Source organism: Nannospalax galili, unplaced genomic scaffold, assembly GCF_000622305.1.
Source record: "Nannospalax galili isolate Female #2095 unplaced genomic scaffold, S.galili_v1.0 scaffold1128, whole genome shotgun sequence".
NCBI classification, from domain to species: Eukaryota; Metazoa; Chordata; class Mammalia; order Rodentia; family Spalacidae; genus Nannospalax; species Nannospalax galili.
The window spans coordinates 356764-370569 of NW_008358632.1; the positions used below are offsets into that span (position 1 = coordinate 356764).

The 13806-nt window shown below is 45.2% G+C and overlaps 1 pseudogene; it reads left to right on the forward strand.

Annotated features, from left to right (window-relative positions):
- The first annotated feature begins 10997 nt into the window (after positions 1–10997).
- LOC115068231 lies at positions 10998–12600 on the forward strand (annotated as a pseudogene).
- The last annotated feature ends 1206 nt before the right edge of the window (positions 12601–13806 follow it).

Sequence of the window (13806 nt, forward strand, 5' to 3'; positions counted from 1 at the left end):
GGGGGGGGTCCCCGCTGCCCTGGCGCTCCGCCTCCTCCAATCAGCGGCCAGGCTGCCGGGCAGGGGTTAACCGGGGGACCCCGCGCCGGCTGAGTAGGCCGCGCCTGGCGAGGCTCCTGAGGCCGAGCGGCGGGCGGCGCTAGCGGACTGACTGCGATGCGAGGGGTGGCTGGTCGGCACGGGGGCGCCTGGTAAGCGTCCGGGCCCGAAGTCTCTTTAGCTGTCTTTGTGTGAAAGGCACCCGGCGCCGGCGGCTGGGCAGCACCCCAGGTCGGGGAGCAGCGTTGGAGCTGCCCGGCCGCCGCGCCTGCCTAATCCCTGGTCCACACAAGTTTGGGTGAGAAGTGAGGCTGCTCTGCCCGGGGATGGATTTGAGCGGAAACGAGCCCGGGAGCTGGCTGACCCCGCCCGGACTTCCCAGACCGTTAGCCCGTGCCCACTGGATGCGGCGGCCCGTCCTTCCCCGAGGCCGGCGTCTGGGTCTGCAGACCTCCACCTACCTGCGCGGCAGGGCGGACTCCAGGGACAGAAAGGGTCCCGGGGTCCGAGCGGAGCCCTCCCCAGGATGCGCTGCCTCCGGGGCGCCCAGGGGGCGCTTCCATTCCGACCTAAGGGCGCTAGGGCCTGCTGTAGGGGTCTGAGTGTAAAATGCCAGAATGGAAAACCGGGGCTGCCCCTCGCGCTGTGTGCCAGGAAGATGAGCATGCTTGTGCCAGGAGGGCTTCCAGCATGAGGAAAGCTCCGGAGCCCCCAACACACTGCCCACCCCCACCCACTCCCTACTCCACCCTACCTCAGGGTCAAAGAGAAAAAAAACACCTTCCTCACCCACTCTTCCAGAGCCAAGACTTCAGTACAACTACCCAACTTTTTGTTTTCTTTTGATGCTTCCTTGACCTGATATCTGAAGACAGGTAACTGACAGACTGACTCGAAGCCATCACAAGAGGAAAATTCAGGCCTTTGAGCCAGAGGCTTGAACTTTTCCTGGGGGTAGGCAATACTGTAAATGGAGTTCTGCGCGTATTTCTTCCCTAGTCCTAATGTTTCCATGTACTGACTGGACACAGTCAAATGGGCACAGGACGGCAATTTACATTTATTTTTTTGTCAGTTCCCCAGCCCTCCAAGCACTGTGGAAAAACTGAAATTGGGAGTCATCTAAGGGATTCCAGACCGCTTGGAAGGATAGCTGTTTGAAGGGGAGAGGGAAAGCAAGTCAGGTACAGTGTAGGGGAAAGGTGAGCAGGAGAACCACCAAGAGTGCAGAGCACAGTCTTCACCCAATGATTAGAACTGAGAACCAGAGAACAGTGTGCTTGGCTTGCCTCCCATTGACAGAACAAATAACAAGTAATGGGCTCTAGGCTGGCCTCGAACCCAGAGACTGGCCTACCTCTGCCTCCCAAGAGCTGGGATTAAAGGTGTGTGCCACCACATCTGGCTATAAGGCATGGTCTTATAGTCAAGAATCAAGAAAATAACTTCTTCCTATAGTGTGATGGTGTACACGCAGATTGCTGAAAGCTCAAGGCCAGCCTGGATTACATACTAAGACCCTGTCTCAAAACATCAAAAGGAAGAAAAGGTCTGGAATTCACTAGACCAGCCTCAAGGTGATTCTCCTTACCTCTGCCTCCAGAGTGCTGGGATTACAGGCATGCAGCCACCATGCACAGCCTAAAAATAACTCCTTAAAATGACACTGGAATGTTATAAATTAAGAGAGAAGACCGTAAGAGAAAAAGGAATGGATAGAGTTGAAGCTGAATTCTAGGCCAGCTGTTCCACAAACAAGTTGCCTGTGCCAATTTTCTAACCTTTTCAAGCTTAAACCTCCTGTGTGATTGAGATTGGAGCTGGAGGATGTCCACTGTCCTTTTTTGTTTGTGTTTTGTTTTGTTATGGAGGAGTTGTTTGTTTCTTTTTTTGGAAATAGCCCCAGCAGGCTTAGAACTCTCTATGTAGACCAGGGTGGCCTCAACCTCTCAGCGATCTGCCTGCCTCAGCCTCCAGAGTGCTGGGACTAAAGTCATGCGCCACCATGCCCAGCAGAAAGTTATTTTTGAAACAAATTCAGTCTATCGTTTTCTTTATTATCTAACCTTGAGTTCATGAATCAATCTAAAGTATATTTGGTCACGTAGCAACTTGTGAGGCAGCCTGTCTGAGAGTGACAGATGTGGCTTTGTCCTGTGCAACAACTCAGTTCCCATCAGTTGTGGAAGACTCAAAACATGGATGGAACTGGATGATCATGTGGGCCATTCTTAAGGTCACAAAGAATCATTGCCAGCTGGACATACCAGGTTTTCTCCAAGGTGTGCTGTGAAGGTTTCTCTGTAGGTTAATAATGAATCAAAGGGAGTAAAGGTTACTTTGACCAAGAAACTTCAGGGAAATCTGGGTTAAACTTAAGCAGAATCCCTTAATTGCACTACTTTATACAGCTTATGTATTGCGTATGTGACTTTCTGAGGATGTGTATGCACTGTTTTTCTAACATTTACTTTTGTAGCCACCACCCTGGGTTTTTTATTGGTTAGCTGTTGCAGAAGTACCGTAGGTATTCTGAGAGAGACACTAGAGAAAACCAGAGTACTTTAATGCTCTAATGCTTTGTCACCTGTACCACACACTAAACACTGTCTAGCAAACTAGCTCACAGCATGTTCTCTCCTTCTCCCCTCTCTCCTTCTTTCCATCTCCCTCCATCTCTCCTTCCTCTCAACTCACCCAAGCTGGCCTTATCTGACAATCATCTCTCCTCAGCCCCTGAGTGCTGGGGAGATTATATATATATATATATATATAAAATCTCCAGCTTTTTTTTTCTTTGTCTTTGAGACACAGTCTCACTCTACCCCAGGCTAGCTCAAATTTGCAGCAGTCCTCCTGTCTCAGCCTCCCAAGTGCTGAGATGACAAGTGAGAACCACCACACCTAGCTCTGGCTTGCCTTTCTTAAATGTTTCATAGTGGCCACCATCTTCATCAAAAAGAGAGCACCAGGGCCAGCAAGGACTTGGCAGGTAAAGGTACTTGCCCCCAAGCCTAACAACCTGAGTGATTTCCGAGCTCTCCATGGTAGAGGGAAAGAAGCAGCTCCACAGGTTGTCCTCTAATATCCACTCACATGCTATGGCACCCCATTCATGCATGCACAGGCACACACATGCAATAAATGTAACCCAATAAATTTTTTTCTCTTTTTGGTCTTTTTGAGACAGGGTCTCACTGTAGCCACAGCTGTCCTGGAACTCACTATGTAGATCAGGCTGGCCCTCAAACTCAGAGATCCGCCTGCCTCTGCCTCCTGAGTGCTGGGATTAAAGGGGTGCGCCACTACGCCCAGCTAATAACCAAAAAAAAATTTAAGATGGTAGCACTGAGCTGGGTGTGGAGGTGCACACCTTTTATCCTGGCCCCTGAGAGGCTGAGACAGGGGTGCCTCAAGTTCAAGGCCAGGCCGATGCAGAGTGAGAGCCTGAAAAGAAAAAGAAAGTGGCATAAAGACTAAGTGGTTGGTGATGCTCAGGTACCTGTGTGTCTGCTGTGATACTGCCTAAGCCCTTTTCTAGGAGCACAGACCCTTGGTTCTAATCCTAGCCCAGCTTCTTACCAGGTGTGTAACCTTTAAGCTCCAAGCTTCACTTTTACCCACAAATGGTATTACTACCTCACAGAACTGTTGGAGGCTTAAGTGAGACAGCATTTGTGCCTGACAGTAATCCCTGAATTAATGAAGCCCAACACCACATTTCTGCTCAGGATTTATGTGATTGTTATTAGGCTGATTTGGTAGTACACACAGTTTAACTTGGGAAACAGGCTGCCCATGTACTGAGCCATTTAGTGGTACTATTCATAGCAAAGGATTTCATGTCTTTTTAATGCAAGCATTGCATTTCAGGGGGTGGGATTCAGACTTTTGGTTCCTATGACAAATACCCAAGAAAACAACATGAAGGCTAGGATTTAGTTCGACCCTCAGTTTCAGAGATGTCAGCCCCTGGTTCTGGCTCCACTATTTCAGGGCAGAAGGGCATGGTGGAGCAAAGCTGCTCATCTCATGGTAGCCAGGAAGCAAAGAGTGACAGGAAGTGCCAGGAACAATATACTTTCCAAAGGTCTTCCCTCAGTGACCTGTTTTCTTCCAATCAAGTTTAGATGATCCATTGATGGAGTATCCATTAGGACCCACTCACCTTTCAGTAGTGCCATCAAGGAGGGACTGAACTTTAAATACATGAGCCTTTTGGGATGACACTACATATCCAAACTGTAACACCAGTAGAGAAAAACATATTTAAAAGTCTCAATTTCTTTAGTTCATCCCCCACCCTGTGAATTTAGGAGACTCATTATGTTTTACTGGGGTTGAACCCAGGGCCTATACCTCCAGCCAAGGGTATGACACAAAATAGGGCAATATTTCTATCATGAAATAAGTTGGTATAGAACACTGGGTATTCCGGGTCTGACAGATACTGTATCAGTTTCTTCACCTCTTAGTTTCCTCATCTGAAAAGTGTCGCTAGTATTCCATGAGCAGTGTTAATATAATGTTGAGAAATACCTTCCAGCTGGCTGGCATAGAGTAGGCATGCAGTTAAACATATTTCCTCTCTTCCCTTTTCTAACAAAATAGAAAACTGGTTTCAGGAGAGCACACTACACATTAAAAACCTAGATCTTGGGGGCTGGAGAGATGGCTCCGCAGTTAAAGAGCACTGGCTGCGCTTACAGAGGACCTGGGTTTGATTTCCCAGCACCAGCTGACAGCTAACAAGAGCCTGTAACTCCAGTTCCAGAGGATCCTGCGCCCTCTTCTGCCCTCCAAGGGCATTGCATGACATGACCACACCTACATACATGCAGGCAAAACACGCACATAAAATAAAAAAATGGGCTGGAGAGATGGCTCAGCAGTTAAGAGCATTAACTGCTCTTGCAGAGGACCCAGGTTCAATTCCAAGCACCCACATGGCAGCTAACAACTAACAACTGTTCATGACTCCAGTTTCAGGGGATCTGAGGCCCTTTTCTGGCCTCCTTGGGCATTGCATGACACAGGTGCACTTAACACACAGGCAGGCAAGACACTCATTCACATAGAATAATTTTTTAAAGCCAGGCATGGTGGTGCATGCCTTTAGTCTCAGCACTTAGAAGGCAGAGGCAGGTGGGTCTCTGTGAGTTCGAGGCCAGCCTGATCCACATAGTGAGTTCCAGGCCAGCTGGGGCCAAAGGGAGACCATGTCTCAAAAAGACCAAAAAAAAATTTTTTTTTAATTTAAAATTTATTTTTATTTAATGTGTATTAGTGTCTTGCCTGCACATGTATAAGTGCCATGTGATGCCCTTGGAGGCCAGAAGAAGGCATCTGATCCCCTAGCACTGGAGTTATTGATGGTTGTAAGCCATCATATGAATGCTAGTAACCAGCATGATGGGTCCTCTGCAAGAACACACAGTGCTCTTAGCTGCTGAACCATCCCTCTAGCTCTGTACTCTACAGTTGATAAGGAAAAGTTACATTCTTATAGCCTTATGTATTCTTGTATAATCTTTTAATCTTAGACTATCTTGATTTGTGTGTGTGTGTGTGTGTGTGTGTAGGAACGTATCACATGTGTGCAGTCCTCACAGATGCCAGAAGAGGGCATCAGATCCCCTGGAACTGGAATTATGGATGGTTGTTAGCTGCTATGTGGGTTCTAGCAACTGAACCCAGGTCATCTGCAAGAGCAGCCAGTGTTCTTAACTGCAGAGCCATCTCTCTAGCCCTGGACACTTTAGACTATATTATAGTTTCATTTCACTTACTAAGTATATACCTTGAAATTGAACCTTGGGATGCTTTTACCAGTATTTTATTGCTCTGTGATATTTTCACTACCCTGAGATGTTTGATTATTTTGTGATATCTTGAAGCTCTGTGATGCTTTCCACTCACTATGTCTGTTGATAAAGATGTAAAACTTAGAGAAAGGAAAGTTCCCCAAATGATTTAATGAGGCACCTAGTTCTATTAGTCCAAGAAAAGTGTAGATCAAATGTGACAGATATCGAAATTTCTGCCAGTGATACCCATTTTACCAATTCCTAGCCCAACTAGCTTGGCCTAGCTGTAGATCAAAAGGCAGTAGATGTCTTGACCCATGCCTGGGATATCTGTTTTGTAAGCTCTGATGACCAAGTAAACTCAGGATGGAATTTTCCTGCGATAACATGGCCTAGCATGAAAAGAAACATAAGTCTCAGGTGCCAGTCACAGAATAATAACATAAAAGTGCCTATTTAATCCCTAGCTGTACTTCTGATGGGGCCCAGAAAATCTTAAAAGCTTCGTTGCTAGTCCTAGGGCCTAATGGATGATAAAGAATAAATGTGCTTTCTAACTTTCTCCTGGGTAAATGCTTGATCTCAGCTCCTCAAAGAATTTTTCCATAGCACAGGGAATCTTAAACATTCATGTGGCACGATGCCCCTTATAAGCACAAAGTTGTATGTGGGAGGGGCTCCATTACCAAATTGAATCAGTGGTGTGTTCATTAAGATAACATCCAGGCGTATTCATTAAGATAGACATGAGGCCAGGCATGGTGGCATGTGCCTTTAATCCCAGAACTCAGCATTTGGGAGGCAGAGGCAGGTGAATCTCTTGTGAGTTTGGTCACAGTTTGGTCTACATAGGAGTTCCAGGCCACCCAGGGGTTATATAGTGAGACCTTGTCTCAAAACAAGACAACAACAAAAAACATGAAATTAGAATCACAACTAGACTATTCCACCTCCAGTGGGAGGACCATTTGGCAGAAATATGCTTGCCCTATGATAAGGTGCTTTAAGATGTCTGGGATGTGGACCGAGGGTCAGCAAACTATAATGTCCAGGCTCCATCTTCTCTGCCTGTTTTTCTATTACTTGTGAGCTAAGAATAGCTTTTATGTTTTTATTTTTGTAGTGTTACCCTATGCTTCCCAGGCTGACAGAGAACTAGGCTCAGGTAGTCCTGCAGCCTCCCAAGCAACTGCAACAGCAGGGACATTCCAGGCTGTCATTTTAAATGTTTGAAAAAAAATCAAAATATTTCATGACACATGAAAAATATATAACATTTGTCCAAGTTCAAGTTCAATGTCTTTACAATACAGCCACACAGTCCTTTTCACACTGGCTAGTTTGGCACCACAACAGCAAAGAGGTGTAAGTCAAAAAGGTGTACAAAGACTAAACTCTTTCCATTTAGCCCTTTAGAGGAAAAAAACTGTCAGCCAAGCTTGGTGGCTCACACCCATAATACCAGCAGTCAGAGGCTGAAGGAAGACAGCCTGGGCTATGAAATGAGATCTTTTCTCAACAACAACAACAACAACAACAACAACAACAAAGGCTTTAATCCCAGCATTTGGGAGGCAGAGGCAGGCAGATCTTTATGAGTCCCAGGTCAGCCTCTCCTACATAAGTTCCAGACAAGTTCCAGGCCATCCAGGGCTACATACTGAGACCCTGTCTCAAAAGCAAAGAAGAACAAAAAAGTTGTGGGGCACTGCTCTAGGCCAAAACTCCAATGACAACTGCGTACTTGAGTGTCTTACTGAAATCAGTAAGACACCGAATCGGGTTCTGATTCAGTCCCAGGAATGGGCTTTTCCAGAAGTTTCCTGTTCCTGCTATTGCTGTTGCTACTGCTACCTACAGACTACTGAGTACTAAGGCTCTAGCATTATATCGGAATTTTAGCAAATACTTCCTAGGGGAGCAAATCTGTGAAAATTCATACACCTGGAGTGTGACCCATGACTATATCCTCAATCTGGTTTCCACACTCAAGCCCTTGCTGTGGCAGCTTGCATGGAACTGGAAATGGATCTGCCAGTGACCTGAGGCCAGAGGGACTATAGTTCCTCAGCAGTCCTGCACGCTGAGCATCGATTTATTTTCCCTAAACTAAAGCTGAGCACAGAAGGGCCTTCTTTGCCCTGGCATTTGAAAATTTGAAGAAGACATCAGACTTGGCTTTATCTCAGTCATTCTTGAGTTTTTCTAACTTCAAACAAGTCCTCTCTCGGCTCTTCTTTCCGTGAGGAGGACAAACTTTCAAGAAGATCCGATTCCCAGGTCTTCTGTGTGCAAGTTCTGAGACCTAATGACACCACTCCCCATTCCTCAATTTCAGGACTGTGCAGTGGAGATACTTGTGTATGTAAGCCATTTACTGCTGCTTGATGCAAGCAGGGCTTCCACCTAGATGTCCCAAAGCGTCTCAGAACTGGCTCCTCTTTCCTCACCAGCTCATTTTAGCAGATGTCAGTTTCATTCTTTCATTACTTAGATCAAAATCTCTGTAATTATCCTCTCTTCTACTGCCCTCCAGCCCCACCCACCTGCTCCCTCCTCTGGGCCTTTGTACTGGCTCTCACTTTACCTCAAATACCTGGAATGCAATCTGCCAGACACCTAGCAGACTTAGGCTAGTAGGGAGTATGCCCTACTTGTGTGTGTGAAACAGAGGTACAGTGTTGGCAAGTACCTGCCTTTCTGTGACATAGAAGACTGTGGGAGTAATAAACACCTAGGAGGAATGGAAAGCCGGGTATTGTGTATAGTGTTAGACCCCATCTGCAGCAGTGGGAGACCAGGAACAACCTTTCAGTGATGCTGCAGCACCTGACCAGGTACCTAAATGAAGTAAGGGTGCAAACCCTGTCATGGGGTGAGGAAGCCTCCAGGTAGAGGGCAGTGAGGGCCATCAGTTGCCTGGATGCCAGCAGGTCCCCTTGGTTACCCCCAGGCAAAGCCAGGCCTTCCATGACAGAACTAAGCAGCAGGAAGACCAGTTTTTCTACAGCTTTGGCATAGGGAGGAACAGTACACTATCTTGAGTTTCCAGCCCTTGAGCCAGGGTTTAATGCCTTATCCCAGAGGGCAGGGATTATAACAAAAAGCACTTACTGAGCATTATGGGACAGGCACTGGGTTGAGAGTGTTCATTATCCCACTTAACCTTTACAACCTTGAGGCAGGCTCACCATACAGAGAGGGGAGCAGGGAAAGGAGAGCCAGTCCATCCCATCACAGGGGAGGCCTCCCCCAATTGCTCTAGCTCCAGAGCTCCAAGATGTTTATCCCCAGCTCTTCTGGCTTTCAGCTCCATTCTATACCCCAAATATTGTGAACGCCACACTGCTTCCTATCCCATCCCATCGCATTTCAAATTGACAGAGATTTTAGGTTTTAGGTCACAACCAGCATATGACTTGAATGGGACTCTACATTTGTATCTGCTTGTTTCAGACTAGGTGTCTTTGAGGCTTGCCAGAAAGGCCCAGGCTTCCTGAAGCTCCCACCTGCTCTTCAGCCCCATTCCTAGTTCATCTTTTGCCCATAGGCATACTACAGTTTTTAATGGTTTTGGTTTTTGAGATAGGATCTCTCATACTCTGTAGCACAGAGTAGCCTGGAACATACCATGTAGCCCAGGCTGATCGCAAACTCACAACAATCCTCCTGCCGCAGCCTCCCAAGTGCTAGGATTACAGGCCTGCACTGCCATACCTAGAAACTGCTTGTTTTGGTTTTGACTTTTATTTCTTGAGAGAGATTCATATAGCCCAAGCTGGCCTCAAACTCACTATGTATCTGAGGCTGGCCTTGAGCACCTCCTGCTCCTCCTGCCTTCAACACCCAGGTACTGAGATTGTAGGAGTGCATTATCACGCTTGGCTGTATTGTTTTGTTTTTGTAATGCTAGGAATGGAACACAGCCTCATGTATGGTGATAAGCAGGCGCTTTACCACTGAGCTGCAATTCCAGTCCCAAACTTGAGTTCTTAAGGCCTTCTCACTCTTGGTTTGGTTCAATTAAATCTTTTCCCCTCATCCATCCCTGCTTTTTTTTAAAGATTTTTTTGATTTTTAAAAATTTTATGTGCACGAGTTATTGCCTGCATGTGCGTAAGTGCACCCATATTGTGCAATGCTGTGGAGATCAGAAGAAGGCATCGGGTCCCCTGGAACCGGCATTACAGACGGTTGTTAGCTGCCATGTGGGTGCTGGGAATCGAACCTGGGTCCTCTGTAAGAGCAATCAGTTCTCTCAACCGCTGAGCCATCTCTCCAGCCCCCTTTAAGATTTATTTGTGTGTGTGTGTGTACACCACATGAGTGCAGATGTCCAGAGACGGGAAGAGAATGTCAGATCCCCTGGAGCTGGAGTTACAGGCGGCTATGGACTGCCTGACATGGGTGCTAGTACTCTATCTCTGGCCTCTAAAAGAGCAGCAAGTGCTCTTAACCACTGAGCCGTCTTTCCAGCTCCTCTCTGGTTTCTTATTTCATATATGTGTGTTCTGTAGCTTTCCTCCCTGGCCATTAGTTTCTGCTTCCTTTGTAGGTTTAACCATGAGCGGGTACTTAGCTTCTTAGCTCAGACTCTCAAACCATCAGTGCCAGGCATGGTGGCACACATCTGTAATTCCAATATTTGGGTGGATGAGGCAAGAGGACTGCTGTAAATTCAAGGTCAGCTTGGGCTATATAGTGAGTTCCATGCTAGCCTCTAGTACAGATCAAGACCAGGTCTCTAAACAGATAAATAAATGAACAAAATAACCACCACTCAGAATCTAATTGTCAGTTCTTCAGGCCCCCTTTGCCCCAGAGTATTCAGATTCAGGAAGAATGTGATTCGAAATGCCCAGAGAATGGTACATGACTGGATGCCAGTCTGTTCATCTTAAAAATAAAATGTGCCAACCAAGCAGCAACACTTTGCCATAGACTGCCCTCACAGGAAAGCAGACCAAAGCCGAAGTTACCTAAATGTCTCTAGTGATTTTTAAAAAATGTTTTATTTGTGAGAAAGTGCAGCTGCTGGGATGTAGTTCACCCCCCACCTTCCTGCTCTGCGGACAGCCTCTGCGGAAAGTCACAGAGGCTTCAGGAGAGAGACTTCTGGAGAGCCACTGGTGCTGACTCAAGCTGACTAAGAGGTCTCCTGGTGAGACAGCCCCTGCTCCTAGGCAGTGCACACCCTTGGGACCTGAATATCTCAGGTCAATGTGGAATTTTCTGAAACGTCACAAAAAGAAATGCATCTTCCTGGGCACAGTCCTTGAAGGAGAATATATCCTGGGGAAATATGGCAGAAAATGATTGGAGAAATACAAGAAAGGGAGGCTGCAGAATACATTGCCCAGGCTCTACGACAGTATCATTTTGAAAGTAATCAGAGGACTTGCAATATGACAGTGCTGTCCATGCTACCAACACTGAGAGAGGACTTAATGCAGCTGCTCGATCCTAAGAGTCTAACCGCTTTGTTAAAAAACAGGCCTTCCAACAGGATAGGAATATGGGAGGGCCTAAAGATAAGTTTCACAAGAAGTAGCGTAGCCATATATAGTAGTTGTGTGCTGGCTGTTTTTCTGCAAGTCCAGTTAAACAGAACTGATGGCTATATTTGTCTGGATAATGCAACAGGTGGCAAAAACGGCAATATAGTTCATGCTCCCCCGGATGTACAACAGCAATATATATCAAGTATACAATACCTCCTTGGAGATGGCCTGACAGAATTGGTTACTATCATTAAACAAGCTGTGCAGAAGATTTTAGGAAGTGTTTCTCTTTTTTTAAAATATTTTAAAATTTTTATTATTTTTATTTTATGTGTATGCATGTATTGCCTACATGTAGGTAAGTGCATCCATGTGATGCAATGCCCGCAGAGGTCAGAAGAGGCTGTTGGATCCCCTGGGACTAGAGTTACAGACAGTTGTCAGCTGCCATGTGGGTGCTGGGATTCGAACCTCTTCAAGAACAACCAGTGTTCTTAACTGTTGAGCCATCTCTCCAGCCCCAGGAAGTGTTTCTCTTAAACATTCTTTGTCCCTTTTGGACTTGGAGCAAAAGCTTAAAAAAAAAAATTAGAACTCTTGTCGAGCATAAGACTTCTTCATGGATTAATAGAGTCCAAGTCTTTATTGTGCCATTGCATGATGCCAGATGAAGAGACACCATTAGCAGCTCAGGCCTGGGGCTATCTCCCAGAGATATTACACCATTAATTCTCAGTGAGACAGGAGACATTTTAGAAAGTCCAGATTTTAGTACAATTTTGAATACCTGCTTAAACAGGTTTGAGTCAGCTTCGACAGCATGACTGCGTTCTTTTAACCTTCTAAACAGAACCTGCAGCCTGGTCACTCCATGAATAGTCTTTCCAGTGTCAGCCTGCCTTTAGCTAAGATAATTCCGATGATAAAAAGATTCATTCAATGTGCAGTGAAGCCATTTTGTTCAGGATCTGTTGATGATGGAGCAAGTGAAAGACTTTGCTGCTGATGTCTATGTAGCTTTAGTACCTTTCAGCAACTGGAGAAATGATTGTTTCCCTTAAAAAAAAAAAAACTACAGCAGGATTCATCTGCATATAAAGTATGTTGAAATCATCTAAATCTAGAATGATAATTTGCTACCAAAAAGCCTAATAAAAATATATTCTTAAGTAAAGTCTTAATTTCATAATGAAGTGGATTTATTTGGCATCTTCATTTTTTTTAATTTGTTGATTTATTTTCTGTATGTGTGTGTGTGTATATCACACAGAACATCCCAAACCATCTTATTCAACTATACACCCACTTCCCAGACGGCACCCTCCCATAGCCTCCCTCCTCCCACTAGAGCCCTTTATACTCTGATATCCCTGCTACTGTCTGCTGTGTTGTTGGCACCCCCAGCCATTTCCCACTACTTGTCCATCTGGTGAAACTACTCACCCTATCTAGAGTTCTTTGTTTTAGGAAGGTCAGCTGTTCCTCATCTAGCAGCAATCAATTGTCAATATTCCTTTAGAAAATATTGAGGTCTAATTGGGTTAGTCTAAGGGAGTGGGGAGGGAAGGATATACAAGGAACCTAGGGGATAAAGGGAAAGAAGGAGCTCAAGAGAGGTAGGAACATAGGAGAAGGCTATTATTAAGGGAGAAAGTGGGAAAGTAGGGGCACCTTAATTGGGGAAACCATGATGGAGGGGTGAGACAATGGGAGAGATAAATAATGCCTAGCTAGTTTTAAAAACCAGAGGGAACCATATTACTCTAACAGCCTACTGACAAATTATACATACCAGATCTTCATTTATTTTTAAATTCATCAACAGATCATTTTTGGAAGGCATGTCTAAACTAGTACACATAGTATAAATGTCAGAATTGTTTATAGCTTGTTACACCATGGATCTCTGGTTCAAATGGATTAATATACTTTAAAAAATGTGTAGCTGGCCATGGTGGCACATGCCTTTAATCCCAGCACTTGGGAGGTGGAGGCAGGTGGACCTCTTGAGTTTGAGGTCAGCCTGGTCTACATAGCGAGTTCCAGACCAGCTGGGAATACAGGGAGACCCTGACTCAAATATGACAAAGCCCTGTCCTTTCAGAAATCAGTGATTTTTTAACACCTATGATTGGCTATGTTTTTCTTTGCTATCTTTTTCTTGGCTGTTTCTTTGCAGTATTTTCTAAGCTTTGTTAACAAGACTGAGAAAGTTGCTTATTGATTTATGAGCTGCAGTTGTGTTGGTGCTCACACCCATTAATAATTAAAGAGTTTTATTCATATGTAAATAATTTTAATAACTTTGTATTGATTTTGTATATCTTGTTGCAATAAGCTATTTTAATAAAATAGTTGTTAAAAATGTTTTATTATTTTTATTTTATGTGTATGAGTGTATTGCCTGTATGTAAGTAAGTGCACTTATGTTGTACAATGCCTGTGGAGGTCAGAAGAGA